Genomic DNA, 18,792 nt, shown 5'->3' with positions numbered 1-18,792 from the left:
TGTGTGATGAATGAATAAAGAATGCATGAATGTGAAGCAACAATGACTTTATTGCCTCTGCAAGCGGTGATCAAAGGGAGGAGGGGAGGGTGGTTAGCTTACAGGGAAGTAGAGTGAACCAAGGGGTGAGGGGTTTCATCAAGGAGAAACAAACAGAACTTTCACAGCGTAGCCTGGCCAGTCATGAAACTGGTTTTCAAAGCTTCTCTGATATGCACTGTGCCCTCCTGTGCTCTTCTAACCGCCCTGATGTCTGGCTGTGCGTAACCAGCAGCCAGGCGATTTGCCTCAACCTCCCACCCCGCCATAAACGCCTCCCCCTTACTCTCACAGAAATTGTGGAGCGCACAGCAAGCAGTAACAACAGTAGGAATACTGGTTTCGCTGAGATCTAACCGAGTTAGTAAACTGCGCCAGCACGCTTTTAAACGTCCAAATGCACATTCTACCACCATTCTGCACTTGCTCAGCCTGTAGTTGAACAGCTCCTGACTACTGTCCAGGGTGCCTGTGTACGGCTTCATGAACCATGGCATTAAGGGGTAGTCTGGGTCCCCAAGGATAACTATAGGCATTTCAACATCCCCAACGGTTATTTTCTGGTCTGGAAATAAAGTCCCTTCCTGCAGCTTTTGAAACAGACCAGAGTTCCTGAAGATGCGAGCGTCATGTACCTTTCCCTGCCATCCCACGTTGATGTTGGTGAAATGTCCCTTGTGATCCATCAGTGCTTGCAGCACTATTGAAAAGTACCCCTGCGGTTTATGTACTTGCCGGCTTGGTGCTCCGGTGCCAAGATAGGGATATGGGTTCTGTCTATGGCCCCACCACAGTTAGGGAATCCCATTGCAGCAAAGCCACCCACTATGACCTGCACATTTCCCAGGGTCACTACCCTTGATATCAGCAGATCTTTGATTGCGTTGGCTACTTGCATCACAGCAGCCCCCACAGTAGATTTGCCCACTCCAAATTGATTCCCAACTGACTGGTAGCTGTCTGGCATTGCAAGCTTCCACAGGGCTATTGCCACTCGCTTCTCAACTGTGAGGGCTGCTCTCATCTTGGTATTCTTGCGCCTCAGGGCAGGGGAAAGCAAGTCACAAAGTTCCATGAAAGTGCCCTTACGCATGCGAAAGTTTCGCAGCCACTGGGAATCGTCCCAGACCTGCAACACTATGTGGTCCCACCAGTCTGTGCTTGTTTCCCGGGCCCAGAATCGTCATTCCACCGCATGAGCCTGCCCCATTAGCAGCATGATGCCCACATTGCCAGGGCCCGTGCTTTGAGAGAAGTCTGTGTCCATGTTCTCATCACTCTCGTCACCGCGCTGACGTCGCCTACTTGCCCGGTTTCGCTTTGCCAGGTTCTGGTGCTGCATATACTGCTGGATAATGCATGTGGTGTTTAATGTGCTCCTAATTGCCAAAGTGATCTGAGCGGGCTCCATGCTTGCCATGATATGGCGTCTGCACAGAAAAAAGGTGTGAAACGATTGTCTGCTGTTGCCCTGACAGAGGGAGGGGTGACTGATGACATGGCTTACAGGGCTGGCTTACAGGGAATTAAAATCAACAAAGGGGGTGGCTTTGCGAGAAACTGAATGGCCCCCTCAAGGATAGAACTCAAAACCTCAAGGCTAGAACTCAGCACTGGGTTTAGCAGGCCGTTGATTTCACAGAGGGAGGAAGGGTGGAGAAAATGAATCTGGTCTATTTCTTGTTTTGAGCCACTTCATCTATCTTTATACATCTTGCTAGCAGCAGACTGTGCAGTACGACCGCTAGCCATCGTCATCTCCTGGGTGCTCAGCAGAAGACAGTGCAGTATGACTACTGGCCATCATCTTCTGCTGGCTGCTGATTAAAAGACAGTGCACTGCCGATAGGACTCAATTGCCATGAAACGAAACTTAAAAGGGAAATGACCTGGCTGAGTCACTCCCATGTTTGCCCAGGCATTGCCTGACCTCATCGAGGTCGGTTAAAAGAGCACCCAGGACTATGCTGACAATGGTTACCAGTCATACTGCACTGTCTGCTGCCAAAAGGCAATAAACTGCTGCTGTGTAGCAATGCAGTACCACGTCTGCCAGCACCCAGGAGACATATGGTGACGGTTAGCTGAGCGGGCTCCATGCTTGCCGTGGTATGGCGTCTGCACAGGTAACTCAAGAAAAAAGGCGCAAAACAATTGTGTGCCCTTGCTTTCACAGAGGGAGGGAGGGAACGGGGGCCTGATGATATGTACCCAGAACCACCCACGACAATGTTTTAGCTCCATCAGGCACTAGGATTTCTACCCAGAATTCAAATGGGCGGCGGAGACTGTGGGAACTGTGGGATAGCTACCCACAGTGCAACGCTCCATAAGTCGACGGTTGCCTCGGTACTGTGGACACACTCCGCCGACTACATGCACTTAGAGCATTTGTGTGGGGACACACACAATCAACTGTATAAAAACGCTTTCTACAAAACTGACTTCTATAAATTCGACCTAATTTCGTAGTGTAGACATACCCTTAGTCAGAGCTGAGTGCCATCAGCTTTCTGAAAATACCACAGCCCTGTTAACAGGCTCATATACACATTGAAAAATAGGAGTGACAAGTGAGCCCTCTCCTTCCCCACATAAGAAAACCTTCTGGGCAGATGAGCAATTGTCCAATGCTATCCTCGGAAAGAATGGAATGAAGCCACTCAAGGTAAACTCCATGTAGCCATGCTAGGGATAACAAAAGCATAAAAAGAACCGTGGGTGAAATCCTGGTCTCCCTAAAGTCAAAGGCTGTTTTCCCATTGACTCTCATAGAGCCAGGACTTGAACCCCTAGTGTTTAGCAGTATAGAAGCCAGCAGACTGATCTTAAAAAAAATCCAAGCAAAACCAAGGTATTGACACTTGATCTTCAACCACTGCCAAGAGGAGATCAAACAGCACAGCAAGTTTCTGTACCAGGTTTAGTACAATCATACAGTACGATCATAGTACCATCATACAACATGTCCAATCAGCATTTAGCTTGTGTAGAGTAGGTTGGTATTATCAGTAGATAAATTAGACCCACTACAGATCCCAAAGCATTCCAGGCCTCCTTTTTCTTTCTGGACTTCAAGATATCCATGTTGTATTGAAAGTTTTGCTCTCTTAAGTACCCCATGAGCTTTTAACAGTAGAAAGAACAAAGCAAAGATAACATTGGGGGGACTGAGGATGGCTTCTCTGAGAGGCTGACCTTTCCTCTTAATAGGTCAGCATGCTGCAGAGCCAGCATCTGTGGCCTTCTGAGACTTGCTCAGCTCACAAATTTGATTAAATTTTTGCTGGACTGGGCTTCACTATACATTTCCAGCAGCAGTAATCTTCTTCAGCTATTCATTTATTTACTGGCACACCTGTTTACAAACTTACAAAGGAAATATTACAATTAAACAAAATACACAAGAACAGCAGATGGATAGTGCATGATGGCAGGAATAAATTAGGCAAATTATAACAACAGAGGTGTTACAATTGCAGTGAGGAAGATAACCAAGTGTGTTGAAATCAAATGAAGGACTACTCTCATTTGATGTTTCTTCCCTTGTGAACAATCCTTCTCAGGTAAAATTTGAACAGGAAAATTTGGATTTCAAAGTGATTGCTCTACCCATTCAGGCACAGCAGCTTCCATTAGCTTTTCTGGTCTCCTTTTTTTAAAACCCTTTATGGGACTGTAGAACTAAGTACAAGAGAAGAGGTTATTCACCCTGTGCAGTAACTGACGTTCTTCGAGATGAGTGTCCCTGTGGATGCTCCACTTCAGGTCAAGGTGCGTCTCAGCGCCTTCAATCGGAGATTTCTACAGCAGTACCCCTACGGGCTGCGGATGCACTGTGCCTGCCTCTCGAGCTGTCAGTGTTTGAATAGTGCGTGCAGAGCCTGGGCTCCTCAGTTCCTTCCCTTCAATGGAGTGTGTTACGAATTCCGAAGTAGAGGGAGGAGGGTGGGTTGTGGAGCACCCACAGGGACACTCATGTCGAAGAACGTCAGTTACTGCACAGGGTGAGTAACCTCTTCCTCTTCTTTAAGAGATGTCCCTGTGGGTGTTCCACTTCAGGTGACTGAAAAGCAGTATTCCTTAGGATGGTTGGGACTTCGGATGAGGCAAGAAGGCTGTTGACAAAACAGCTCTACCCAATCTGGTGTGAGATGCTGCAGTGTGGATGAGAGCGTAGTGATTAGCGAAGGTAAGGTTCGATGCCCCGGTAGCTGCCTTGCATATGTCAGACAGTGAGACATTACGGAGAAAGGCCGTGGAGGTGGAGGCAGCTCTGGTAGAGTGTCCCCTAATTGATGTAGGAGGTTGTATTTGCCTGAGTTGGTAAAAAAGCGTATGCAGTCAGCAATCCATTTGGAAAGTCTCTGGGTAGAGATAGCATTTCCCTGTGAGCGCTGAGTAGTAGAGACAAAAAGTCTGGGGGGGTTTCTAAAAGTTTTGTTCTACCCAGGTAAAAGGATAATGCTCTGTGAACATCAAGAGTGTGCATTGTTGGTTCAAAGGCATTAGCGTGAGGTTTTGGGGAAAATGTTGGAAGGTGTATAGTTTCATTGAGGTGAAAGGAAGAGTGTATCTTAGGTAAGAACCTTGGATGCGTGCAGAGTGTGACCTCATCATGGAAGAATGTGGTATACGGAAGGTCCGCCATAAGCGCCCCATTTCTCCTACTCATCTGACAGACATGATTGCTATGAGGAAGGTGGTCTTCATGGATAGGTGGAGAAGGGAGCAGGTAGCCATCAGTTCAAAGGCTGTATTCATCAGGGCTTTGAGGACTAGGAGTAAATCCCAAGGTATAGCAGATGGTTTCACGTCCGGGTATAACGTCTGGATACCCATCAGGAACCTTTTGGTGATTGGATGGGCAAAGACCGTTATGTTGTCAATCTTATGGTGGAAGCGGTGATTGCCGCGAGGTTGACCTTGAGTGAGCTCATAGAGAGGCCAGATGTTTTAAGGTGTAACAGGTAATCCAGTATCAGTGGGAGTGAAGCAGAAACTGGAGAGGTCTGCTTGTCAGTGCACCAAGATGCGAACCGTTTCCATTTATGCAGCTAGGTAGTGTGTGTGTTGTGTGTTCTGCTGTGTAGCAAGATAGTGCATACTTGGTCCGAACATGTTAACTCAACATTAGAGAACCATTGATCAGTCAGGCCCTCAGGTGGAGACGTTGTATGTCGGGGTGAAATAGTTGTCCCCTGTGTTGTGATAAGAGGTTGCTGAGTGGGTGAAGGGGAATGGGTGGCTTGACTGACATGCGCAGGAGGAAAGGGTACCACGGTTGCCTGGGCCACGCTGGGGTTATGAGAATGATGTTAGCTCTGTCTGTTTGTATCTTCTGAATGACTTTGTGTAATAGAGGCATTGGTGGGAACTCATACATGAGAGTTTTGGTCCAAGGGAACATAAAGGCGTCTCGCCGTGAGTGTTTCCCCAGGCCTACTCTGGAGCAGAATGTTGGGCATTTTTTGTTTATTGCTGTGGCAAATAGATCCAGTTGGGGATAGGCCCAGGTCTGGAAAATGTTGGAAAGAATGGAGTTGTTGAGTTCCCACTCGTGCTGCATGGGGAACGATCTGCTGAGCTCATCTGCGGTGGGATTCTGAGAACCTGGCAGGTATGAGGTGGAGATATGGATAATTGTGTTGAAGGCACCAGTTCCAAAGTTTTACCGCCTCTGTGCAAAGGGAGTGTGACCGAGCTCCCCGCTGTCTGTTGATATAAAACATGCATGTGATGTTGTCGGTCATGATTCGAATTCGGCGGTTTTGGATGATGGGAAGGAAATGGAGGCAGGCATTGCGTACGGCCCGGAGCTCTAGCAAATTTATGTGAAGCTTGGTTTCTGAAGTGGCCCATAGAACCTGAGTAGTGAGGTGACCGATGTGTGCTCCCCATCCTGTGAGAGATGCATCTGTGGTGATGGTAATTGAAGGGGGATCTTGTCGGAAGGGAATTCCAGTGCAGAGGCTGATGGGAGAGGTCAACCAGAGAAGTTAGTCCTTGACTTTCTGGGGCATAGTTAGTAATCTGTTTAGCCTGTGCTTGTTTGGTTTGTATACCATGGCGAGCCAACCCTGAAGTCATCGCATGTACAGGTGCGCATTTGCTACCACAAATGTGCAAGCAGCCATATGTCCTAAGAGCTGTAGGGAATCTTGGACTGTAGTCTGTAGGCTGGCAAGTATCTGGGTAATAAGGATGCCCATTGTGTGGAATCTGTCCTGGGGGAGAGATACAAGACCAGTGGTGGAATCGAGGTGGGTGCCGATGAAGTCAATTTGTTGGGTAGGTTGTAAGGTAGATTTGTTTTTGTTTATTTGCAGGCCCAAGGTGCGGAAGCATTGAAGGGTTGCAAGGGTTGCGTGGTTCACTTCTAACTGAGTGGGAGACTTGAGGAGACAGTCGTCCAGGTAAGGAAATATGAGGATTCCTTTTTTTCTGAGATGTGCTATTACAACTGCTAGCACCTTGGAGAAGACATGTGGTGTGGTGGAGAGGCCAAATGGGAGGACTCTATATTGGTAGAGTTGCGCTCCCACAGCAAACCAGAGGAAATGTTGATGGGCAGGGTGGATAGAGACATGGAAATATGCGTCTTGGAGGTCAAGGATTGAAAACCAATCTCCTTGTTCCAGCTTCGGAATTATCATTGGGAGAGTAACCATCTGGAATTTCTGTTTCTTGATGAACTTGTTCAAACGTCGAAGATCGAGGATAGGGCGCCAACAGCCGTTTTTATTTTCTGTCAAGAAGTAGTGGGAGTAAAACCCTTTCCCTCTGTGTTGAGGGGGTACCTCCTCTATTGCTTCGAGATGTATGAGATGTTGTACCTCTTGACAGAGCAACTGTTCGTGAGAGGGGTCCCTGAAGAGGGATGGGGTGGGACGGTGGGTGGGAGGTAAGGCAAGGAAGGGGATGGCATAACCCAATCTGATAATTTCCAGGACCCATCTGTCCTTAGTGATGGTTTTCCAATTGGCCAGGAATGGACACAAATGGTGTCCAAAAAAAATGGTTCGTTGGAGTTGGCACTGGAGGGGGTGTGAGGTTTTCTATACCCTCGACCAAGACTTCAAATTTGTTTATTTGGGTTAGGAGGGTGGGTTGCTGTTGTTTGCGGAGGGCAACATCGTTGGTTCCTGGGCCTATGTCATTGGTGGCGTTGCGTATCATATTGTCTGAAAAGTGGATGTTGTGCAAAGGTATGGTAATGCAGCCGTTGGTATGGCTGATATCTATATTGTCTCTTCTTTGAGGCAGGTATTTGGATGCCTAAGGATCGGAGTGTGGCACGGGAGTCCTTCATGGAGTGAAGGACCTCATTGGTTGTAGAGACGAAGATCTTGTCTCCATCGAAAGGGAGATCTTCGACTGTATTCTGTATCTGCTTTGGAAAGGAGAAAGAAGCAAGCCATGAGGCCCGCTGCATGACGACAGCCGTGGCTGTGGATCTGGCCACTGGGTCCGCAGCATCAAGGGCAGCTTGAAGAACTGTGCGGGAGATCAATTGGCCCTCGGACACCACTGCTTTAAAATCTTGTCGTTTATCCTCCGACACAATAAATTGCATTACTTTAGCATAATTTTTGTGGTCAGAGTTTGCTAAGCGCGCCACATAGTTCGCTACTCTAAATTGAAAAGTGGAAGAAGAATACACTTTGCGGCTGAAGGAGTCCATTCCTTTGTTATCTTTGTCTGAAGGAGTGGAGTGGAAGTGCTGGTATTTGTTTTTCTGATTGGCCGTGTCGACCACTAGCGAATTAGGTGAGGGGTGCGTAAATAGAAACTCGGAACCCTTAGATAGGACAAAATATTTACGGTCCAATCTCTTGCTAGTGGGTGTTATTGTAGCTGGGGTCTGCCAAATAGCTTTAGCAGGTTCCATAATGGCCCCATTAATTGGTAGGGCTATTTTGGGGGAGGTCGTAGCTTGCAGGATGTCGGTAAGCTCGTGGTATGTTTCAGGGACCTCCTCTTGGGTAATCTTGAGCTCTTCTGCTACTCTCTGAAACAACTCTAGAAAGTGAGGAAGCTCATCATCAGTGGTGGGAGGTGGTGGGGGTACCATGGCGTCTTGTGGTGTTATCACTATAGAAGAGGTGTGCGGGGCAGTGTCCTTTGTAGGGGTGGCGACCACTTCAGGTCTTATCTGGTTTTCAGTGGAAGCAGACAGTGGAGAGGGTCTGACAGCTTTCCTCTGGGCAGCCCGTGAAAGACCTGAGTGTGGTGTAGGTCCATGGATCCCGGTGTGGCCATCCAGGGATTGCCATACGGGGGGTGTAGATACCCTTGAGGATATGGAGATTATGCTGTAATGTGTCTCCCAGTTGAAGGTAACTGAATCTGGGGAGAGTATTGAGAGGAAAACATCTGGTCATCATATTCCTCTTCCTCGTCCTCCCACACGTCATTGGAGGGGTTTGAAGTGGTAGGGGAGTACTGAAGGTAGGGTGCTAAAGGTCTCAGTGAGAGGCTGGTGCTGAGAAGAGGAGAGTCGGGAGCATGGGACACCCTTAATTCCTCTGGCTGTAAAAACTGCAGTGGAGCTGAGTGACCAGGAGTTGGTGCCGGTGTAGCTGGTGGAAGCAGAGTCTGCTGGGGCATCTGCTGGAGCACTGAAGGGTGTCCCGGGGGCGCAAGCTGGCTCCGTGGAGTAGGAGCCCCTGAGGTAGGCACTGCAAGGGAGGCTAGAGATGTCAGGAGACTCGGTGCTAAGAGTGGCAGCTGCAAAAGCAGCGCTGCAAGATCAAAGGGTTGTGCTGCAGCTGCCACTTGTACTGTCGGCACCATAGCAGCTCTTGGCACCGTACTGACAGAGAAGGCCGAGGGAGAGCTGAAAGAGGCGGGCAACTGGAAGCCCTGAGCCTCGGCACCATGTAGTGGGGCAGCCGACTCACAGTCGGTGCCTGAGGTGCCTGCCACGTGGAAAGTGCTGAGCCGTGGAGCGGCAGTTACTGGTGACAGGAGAGCCAGTTTTAACTTCTTCCTCAAGGAACGGCTCCTGAGGGGAGAGGAAACTGGCCATGTTTTTTCCTTTTGTTTTGCCTCTGGAGGCTGTCACAGAGGTTTGCTGGCCAGGGTCAGATGCATGTCTGAGGGAGTTTTCCAGGAGCAACTTTTTAAGCCTGAGCTCCCTGTCCTTGCGGGTTCGCGCTTTCAATTTGTTGCAGTGGACACATTTTTGGGATACATGAGACTCCCCCAAACAGCGTACACACTGTGAATGCCCGTCCGAGATGGACATGGCATCTTTACAGGAGGCGCATCTCTTGAAGCCTGGGGATCCAGGTATGTCCGAAACCATGGAGGTTTTTTTTGTTTTTGTTTTTTTAAAGAAATAACTGTAACAGTTAATGTAACTTATCTAAGTATCAGAGGGGTAGCCCTGTTAGTCTGGATCTGTAAAAGTGGCAAAGAGTCCTGTGGCACCTTATAGACTAACAGATGTACTGGAGTATACGCTTTTGTGGGTGAATACCCACTTCGTCGGACCACTTTCAACCAAGCTGCCTTCTACTTTGCAATTCTCAACCAGTTCCTCCCTATTTGTTAAAATCAAATCTAGAGCAGCCTCTCCCTGAGTAGCTTAGTAATAGCTTTCTCCACCAATCAAGTTTTTTACTGGTCAGTACCATAAAAAAAACTATTATACAACCCCTTTTATTCCTGGACTGTGGCAGCTCAATTTTACATAATTTGTTTACATGGATCCACTATTTAATTTGATTTGTTTTCCTATACGTTTTACAATTTTACAAACAAGTGTTCAGGAGAAAAGAGGAATAATTAAGGAGGATTATTCCGGCTGACCTGTATTCATCAAAAATAAGGTGAGCATGTTTATTAGCAGCTATTTAAACTTTACTTTGTCATAACCTAGAAGGGCCACAAAGTTTCTTTTGTGGTCGCTGAATAAAGTAGAAACATGTTTAATGTCAAACATCATTCATATTGATCACTAAAAATGTTTCTTTTCAAAAAGTGAATCTTGTTGAACATTAATCCAGAAAGCTCTTCCTAGGGATCAGTTGCCAATCTTTTTTGAAAATCCACATCATGTTTCAAAACAGGGCTTTGACATTTTATAAAATAAGAGTGAGCGTGCTCAGTACCTCATTTGCACATCTTATCCATTAAAAAAAAACTGGAATAGGTAAAACTGTAATCCTCTGTCAGGACTAATGAAATGCAATATTTGAAGTTTTACAATTAATCCGTTTTTGGCGTTAGGTAAGAAAAATACATGAGACTTAAAATTATCTTGTTTTGCATTCTTTTAACTCAGAAATGGATAAATTAGTTTTTGCCAAAAAAGAGAAATGAGTTGGGGGAGAATCTCTTTCACTCAATGTTTCATCCTGGAAATATTTTTGCTAAAGTTATGACAGGCTGGAAAAAGGGTTTTTTAATAAAAAGTCTTTCTAACCCTTAATTAGCCAGTTACTAGAGTGTAACATGTCATTTTATACAGTTATCTAAGGACTTGTCTACACAGCAAGTAACTGAACTGCAAGCCAGGGTGTGAATCTATAGCCCACCAGCTACAGTCCCAGATTTTCACTGCACTATAGCTGAGTCGACATGGGATGTTACTGTGTGGCAAGCTGGTGCATTGTAGATTCAGACCCTGGCTTGCAGCACAGCAACTTGCTCTGCAGACAAGCCCTAAGCAATGTTTTGGCATGATAAAGTGGGGATGTACCACATAACAGAGTGTAAAAACCAGAAGAGGCTCATTTAGTTCCCTATTAATATATGCTAATTTCTGTGATGGAAGATACTTTGCATCTGAAAAAATATTACAAAATATGAGATGGTTGTACGGAATTACATTGTTCCTAGCGCAAGAAAGATAAAGGGAAACAAAACTGACGTGGACAGCTGAATTGTACAATCCTTAAATCCTCATTTTATTTATTTTAAAACTAGGGTGTTGATTAATCACAGGTAACTCACGCAATTAACTCAAAAACATTAATTGTGATTAAAAAAAATCAATCACGATTAATCGCAGTTTTCATCGCACTGTTAAACAATAGAATACCAATTGAAATGTATTAAATATTTTTGATGCTTTTCTACATTTTCATACGTATTGTATTCTGTGTTGTAATTGAAATCAAAGTGTATATTATTTTTATTACAAATATTTGCACTGTAAAAATGATAAACTAAAGAAAAGGTATTTTTCAGCTCACCTCATACAAGTCCTGTAGTGCAATCTCTTTATCATGAAAGTGAAATTTACAAATGTAATTTTTTTTGTTACATAACTGCACGCAAAAACCAAACAATGGAAGACTTCAGAGCCTACAAGTCCACTCAGTCCTACATGTTCAGCCAATCGCTAAGACAAACAAGTTTGTTTACATTTACAGGAGATAATGCTGCCCACTTCTTATTTACAATGTCACCAGAAAGTGAGAACAGACATTTGCATGGCACTTTTGTAGCTGGCATTGGAAGTTATTTACATGCCAGGTCTGCTAAACATTCGTATGCCCCTTCATGCTTCAGCCACCATTCCAGAGGACATGCTTCCATGCTGATGATGCTCATTAAAAAAATAATGTGTTAATTAAATTTGTGATTGAACTCCTTCAGGGAGAATTGTATATCCCCTGCTCTGTCTTACCTGCATTCTGCCATATATTTCACGTTATAGCCGTCTCGGATGATGACCCAGGACATGTTGTTCATTTTAAGAACACTTTCACTGCAGATCTGACAAAATGCAAAGAAGGTACCAATATGAGATTTCTAAAGATAGCTACAGCACTCCACCCAAGGCTTAAGAATCTGAAGTGCCTTCCAGAATCTGAGAGGGACGAGGTGTGCAGCATGCTTTCAGAAGTCTTAAAAGAGCAACGCTCCAATGCGGAAACTACAGAACCCGAACTACCAAAAAGAAAATCGACGTTCTGCTGGTGTCATCTGACTCAGATAATGAAAATGAACACATGTCAGTCAGCACTGCTTTGGATTGGTATCGAGTAGAACCATCAGCATGGACACATGTCCCCTGGAATGGTGGTTGAAGCATGAAGGGACATATCAATCTTTAGCGCATCTGGCACATAAATATCTTGCAATGCCGGATACAACAGTGCCATGGGGATGCCTGTTCTCACTTTCAGGTAACATTGTAAACAAGAAGTGGGCAGCATTATCTCGTGCAAATTGTAAACAAACTTGTTTGTCTGAGGGATTGGCTGAACAAGAAGTTGGACTGAGTGGACTTGCAAGCTCTAAAATTTTACATTGTTTAATTTTTGAATGCAGGGGATTTTGTACATAATTCTACATTTTTAAGTTCAACTTGTGTGATAAAGAGATTGCACAACAGTACTTGTATTAGGTAAATTGAAAAATACTATTTATTTTGTTTTTTTACAGTGCAAATACTTGTAATCAAAAATAAATAAAAAGTGAGCACTGTACACTTTGTATTCTGTATTGTAATTGAAATCAATATATTTGAAAATGTAGAAAACATCCAATAATATTTATATAAATGGCATTCTATTATTGTTTAACAGTGCGATTAATCGTGATTAATTTTTAATCACTTGACAGCCCAATTTAAAACATATTCATATTTATTATGTTGCCTTCAATTTGATTTATCAAATCTACATCAGGTGCCATTTGTTTCAGCTATAAAAAAATTGACTCACTGTTCTTGCTGCTTGTAATAATATTAAAAGCATGTAGTCCTAAATGCTCCTTGCACCGAAAAAGTAGTTGATTAAAACCCTATACTATAAAGATTAAAAACATATGCTACATACATACGTATGTTTATTTAAGATTTATGCAACAGTGGTTTTAATGTTTCAATATTTATTGAAACATTTGATTGCAAGTTGATTGCATATTGGTAGGATTGTCTGTTACTTACTATTACATGTGCAAACAGAACAACACTGAAAAGTACAATACATGCTGGAAAAAGTTACAATGTAGTTTTCCTATGGTATAACTAAGGAAAACCAACTATGGAGGTTTCAATTGCTGCCCTACACTATTTAAATGCCTTAGCCTTTTTTACAGCTTTAGAACATACTAACCTCCAAGAATGCCTCAAACGCTATATTGGCATATCCGATTCCCCTTCTCACCAAACCATTTCAAAATTCAACTCAAAACACGGTTCTTTTTTACTGCCCACAGTCAGTGAGCTTTTGGCCAGTTTCCTATACCAGTGCTTACACGTACCAGCTTTTCTTATCTCTTCTTGTCTACTGTCCCTATCTGCTCCTCTCTCACCTTTTTATGATACCATTTTGACCCTTATATGTGTCGTACATTGCCCCTTCAATTCAGTGCAGAAGGGGGTTTGGTCAGACCAGCGGGGGATAGACAACTCTTTGGGTCCTAAGGAAGGCACTGTGACTTTTCCCTTCCCAAGGTTTGCTCTCCTCATGGGCACCAGGAATGCCTACACAGGTGCGACAAGGCACGGGACTATGCCACCCTGTGAAAATCCATGACTAGCCAGTTTGAGGATGGGTTACTGGATCCAATTGGCTCCTGCATCATCCCCCTCTAGGGATACAAGGCCTCCTAGGAATGTTTGGCCATTCAGCTCCCACCCAGCCCTCCCTTGTGGTCTGTATGTGCCTGGCTGGATCTCTGGGGATATGGTGGGCCTAGCCAGATCACCTTTTTAGTGGTTGGGAAGGGATTTTCCCCACCAGTCAAGACTGGCCTATTTCAGACTAGGTTTTTTACCTCCCTCACAGAAGCCCAGAGGATTGGCTGGTTACTTAGGCCAAGTCTACACCTAAAAATTAGATTGATCTAGCTACATTGCTCAGGACTGTGAAGAATGTCACTCCCTGTGTGACATAGTTTGGTTAACCTAACCCCCACTGTAGACAGAAGAATTCTTCCATCAACCTAGCTACCACCTCTTGGAGAGGCAAATTAACTACATCCATAGAAAAAAACCTTCTGTTGAGTAGGAAGCATCTATACCAGGGGTGGTTAATAGGTGGACTGTGGACCAAATCTGGACTGCCAGAGGCTTTTGAATGGACCACAAAATCTTTGTATTTACTTATTATCATTATTACTTTTTAAATTATTTACTCTGGAATCTGGACCTTGACTATACCTTGCCCAAAAATAATTGATTATCCCTGATCTACACTACGGTGCTACAGGAGTACAGCTGCAGTATCGCAGCTGTGCCACTGTAGCTACTATAGCGTAGACATATCTTTAGGGTAGTGAAGAGGAATAACAAATTTAAAACAAAACAAAACCCAGCTTTGTTACAGCTTGCATCCAGCATCCAGTGTGAACGAATGGACTAAAAGGGTGACCTGAGCACCAGACTCAGGAGGGACTGACACAGACCAAAATTGGTTTGGGACAAGGGTGGTCTTAAGTTTCCGCAGACAGAGGCCTGGTTTATACTAAAAAGTTGGGTTGACCCAGCTTCATCACTCCAGGGCTTTGAAAAGTTCCCATCCTTGTGCAATGTAGTTAAACTGACTAACTCCTGATGGAAGAATTCTACCACCTCTCAGGGAGGTGGATTATCTACACGGACAGGAGAATCCCTTCTGTCAATTTAGGTAGCATCTAAACCAGGGGTGGGCAAACTTTTTGGCCTGAGGGCCACATCCGGGTTGCGAAACTTTATGGAGGGCAGAGTTGGGAAGGCTGTGCCTCCCCAAACAGCCTGGACCCCGCCCCTTATCCTCCCCCTCCCACTTCTCGCCCCCTGACTGCCCACCTCAGAACCACCGACCCATCCAACCCCCCCGCTCCTTGTCCCCTGACTGCCCCTTCCTGGGACCCCTGCCCCTAACCGTTCCCTGGGACCCCACCCCCATCCAACTGCCCCCTGCTCCTGTCCCCTGACTGCCCCCAGGCCCTTATCCAACCCCTCCCCCCCTTACCATGCTGCTCAGAGTAGCAGGAGCTTGCAGCCATACCACCGCCCTGCCCGGCAGGAGTGCTGGCGTTGTGTCCTGCTGAGGCTGCAGGGGAGGAGCCACGGGCTAGCCTCCCCAGCCGGGAGCTCAGGGGCTGGGCAGGACGGTCCTGCGGTCTGGATGTGGCCCGCAGGCCATAGTTTGCCCACCTCTGATCTACACTGAAGCGCTACAGAGGCGCAATTGCAGCTGTGCCGCTGTAGCATTTAAAGAGTAGACAAACCCTCAGTCACCTTCCTGAGTACCCTCATCCTCCATACAAGAAGAGGGTTTAAAGGATCTCAGCACAGGCTGAGTCCCCAGTTGAAGGCTACTGGGGTAAGGCTGAGTCCCATCTTCCCCTCTTGGTTAAACTGGATAATCTTACCACACTGGATGCAAATAACTGCCCGCTAGTTAAAAAGTAGGGTGGGAGGGCGGCTTCACTCTCATTCCCATATACATGTTTTGGGATTCATTTAACAGAGTTGTGGGCTGCTGCATGAAACCCATTCCTGTTGAATTTGTCCAGTTTTCTGCAGGTTTGGAGTAGTATGAGATTGTTGTATAATGGGCACTAAGAACCATGGATTTAGCAGAGACACTGGTTTTATGGCCCATTACAACAATTTCTAACACACCCTGCTGCAAGCTAACCCTTGATTGTCCCACGATTGCAGAGTTGTTAATCACTCACTTCATTTTAAGTGGTCTCCTACAACATGGAACACCTTATGCTTAACAATGTGTCCCATCGTGTATTTAGCTTAGACACTCTGGTTATCTTCTCCAGGCCTGAGGAAGAGCTCTGTAATGCTTGAAAGCTTCCACCAACAAAAGTTGGTCCAATAAAAGACATTTCATCAGCCACATTATCTCTCTTATATAAAAATATACTGTATTGTAACCATATTCTGTTTGTGCATACAAACTTGAGATTGTTTGTGCATGTGTTAATGCTTATTATATAGTATTTAAAAGCCTTTACATAAAAGTCTGTTTACTTCTAAAAATATATATTATAATTATCACCAATGTATGAAATGAAAAACAATGATGAATTAGATTTCTAAGATGTTTCCTCAACATAATTTCTTTCTGCATTATCATACAGGAATATTACACAGTATACTAATTTGCATCTATTTGAACATTAAATTTTCCAACTGTGGCATGTCATTTGTGACAACCATCTGCTCAGACGTCACTTTTCTCTTAATCAGTCCACTTAACATTAAAGTCAACAATAACAATTTCTACAGAGACACTGTAAAAGTGATAAAGTTGTTTATATTTTTGCATTTAATTTACCATGCACTCCTACCACTTATGTTCTAACTAGATAACTTTTCTGGAGCATCAAACAAAATGAAAAAAAAAATACAAAACCCAACGTAAAGCCTGAGTTCTTCAAGCTCTGCATGTTCTTGCATAATAAAAATGTGTTATAGTTCTGATCAGAGACCACTGGAATGTTATAAACTCTAATGTTAGTTAAAAAGCTGAGTTAAGAGCGATTTCAAGACTCACAATTCAGTTTCTTTAATGAGAATGAAAGTTTAAAAAGAGCGAAGATTAATCTTGGGGCATAACTCAGTTGCACACAACAGCATTTGTTTTTATCTCTTTAGATCGATAGATCGATAGAGCATTGATAACTACATAAACAAAATCCCTTTGTCTTAAAATGAAGTTATTTATGTTGAAAAGTCATGTACTCAAAAGTTAGGAAGCGCTAGGATTAAGGGTTGCACAGGCAATCTTAATCCTTCCCCTTGTGTGTACGTATCTGTGACCCAGAAACCTCTTGATGCCAACTGGCTGAGCACACAGGGTGACAGGAACCACCTGGGTTCACCAAAAGAATGTCATGTAAGGTTTCTAATGTCAGTCTATATTACGCTGGTCATCATAATCATTGCAAGAGGTATGTATGGAAAATGAGTGAGGAGCTAGGTATAGATACTAAAAATCATGTTCTTGAGGTCTGCAGTTAACAAAGGTCATGCCTTGAGACAAACTTCTCCAAACAGGAGCTGGGAAACACTTATCTCCATGGCTGCCAATTGTGTGTGTTATCATAGCAACCTGTTAGCATACTGAGTCAAAAGCTACTTCAGAGATTGTGGAGACTTCAGAGGAAAATCAACAGGAAGAAGTAAACAGCACAGACCGTGGGACCCTATTTTCAGGTGCAGATCAAAGGTTTGGTCTAGTCTATCTGGGGGTGCAGAGACTTTGGGTAGGCTATTCTGTAGGAAAAAGGGAACATCCTGTGAGTTAAGTTTAGGCTCTAGAAAGGATGTTATGATTTTGTTTTATATGTAATTATTTGTTTCCAATATTCTTACTTCCCATCATTTGAATCTCTATTCCTTGACAATATACTTATTTTTGTTTGTAGTATAAATATATCTAAGTGCTGTGTGTTGAGTGGAGTGGTGACCCTGACTTAAAACTAGTGAGCTGAGGTAGTTGTTTCCTTAGGGAAAAGGGGATCTAAGAATCTTGAGAGTGTTCAGTGGAACAGAGGCTGGACACTACAGGGGAATGCTCAGAGGACTTGGCAGATTGTGTGTGTGCCTGTCACTAACCTGAGAGACAAGATGGGTGAAATAGTATCTTTTTTTGGACCAACTTCTTCAAGTCTGGAGCAGAGCTCTGCGTGTGTCAGCTCGAAAGCTCGTCTCTCTCACCAACAGAGGTGGGTCCAATAAAAGACATTACCTCACCCATCTGGTCTCTCTCATATCCTGGGACCAACATGGCTACAACAACATCACAAATATCACTAACCTGTACAACTAGAGTGAGGCCTGGAAGGCAGTGGTATGATATTTCCCACAACACCTCACCCAGAGCCTCAGCAACCATAAAGCCAGTATTCACCATACAGCAGACACTAAAGATAACCTCCTTCAGCACTGCAATGCCAATGTGTGACTACTTGCTAATCTGGAATGCAAAACCTTTTAACTTCTTTCTTCCCAAAGCCTAAAGGGCTAAAGCCTCATAGGGCCACCCTGAGGAGCTGTCTCTTGCATGACAACACATAGTTTGGTACCTTAGAGCAGTGGTTCTCAAAGCTGGTCTGCCGTTTGTTCAGGGAAAGTCCCTGGCGGGCCGGACCGGTTTGTTTACCTGCTGCATCCGCAGGTTCGGCCGATCGCCGCTCCAGGCCAATGGGGCTGCGGGAAGCGGCGCGGGCCAAGGGACATGCTGGCCGCCCTTCCTGCAGCCCCCATTGGCTTGGAGTGGCAAACCGCGGCCAGTGAGAGCCGCGATCGGCTGAACCTGCGGACGCGGCAGGTAAACAAACAGGTCTGAAAAAGCAGCAGACTGGCTTTGAGAACCACTGTCTTAGAGGACAGTGCTAACAGCCTAAATATATTGTTAGATGCAATATAAATATGATGTAGTGTAATCAGGACCTCAATGCAATCTAATTTGCACATTTGCTTGTGCACTATGGATTTTCTTTAAAATTCTCTAAAAACTATTCCTTGCATGGTCCTTTACTTTGACAACTGACAGATATTTTTCTTTTCATAAGAGGGGTTTCCCAAAGATGTGTTTCAGAGGTCAAATGTCACAATGACCTAGAAAAAAATTACTGAATCAGATCCCCAGTTCCGCTCAATATTTTGATCTGAAGTTTATTTTGACAGAAATGACAGCCTTGACAAATGCCTATACCATTTTATAGGCTACAGTAGATAATAAATCTGAACTGAGAAGTGGACTAACATTTTTGTGATTTCTTTTTTTAAAGATTCCTTATTCCTTCTTACCTGAATTAAAAAAACTCATTAAAGCTATT

General features: G+C 44.5%; 1 protein-coding gene across 1 annotated transcript in view; it reads right to left on the bottom strand.

The window, feature by feature from the left end:
• Positions 1-18,792, bottom strand: part of TMEFF1 (transmembrane protein with EGF like and two follistatin like domains 1) — a 220,633-nt gene that overhangs the window by 37,304 nt on the left and 164,537 nt on the right. The window lies entirely within an intron of this gene.

This window comes from Natator depressus, chromosome 2, assembly GCF_965152275.1.
Source record: "Natator depressus isolate rNatDep1 chromosome 2, rNatDep2.hap1, whole genome shotgun sequence".
NCBI lineage: Eukaryota > Metazoa > Chordata > Testudines > Cheloniidae > Natator > Natator depressus.
This window is presented reverse-complemented; position numbering and strand designations above follow the sequence as displayed.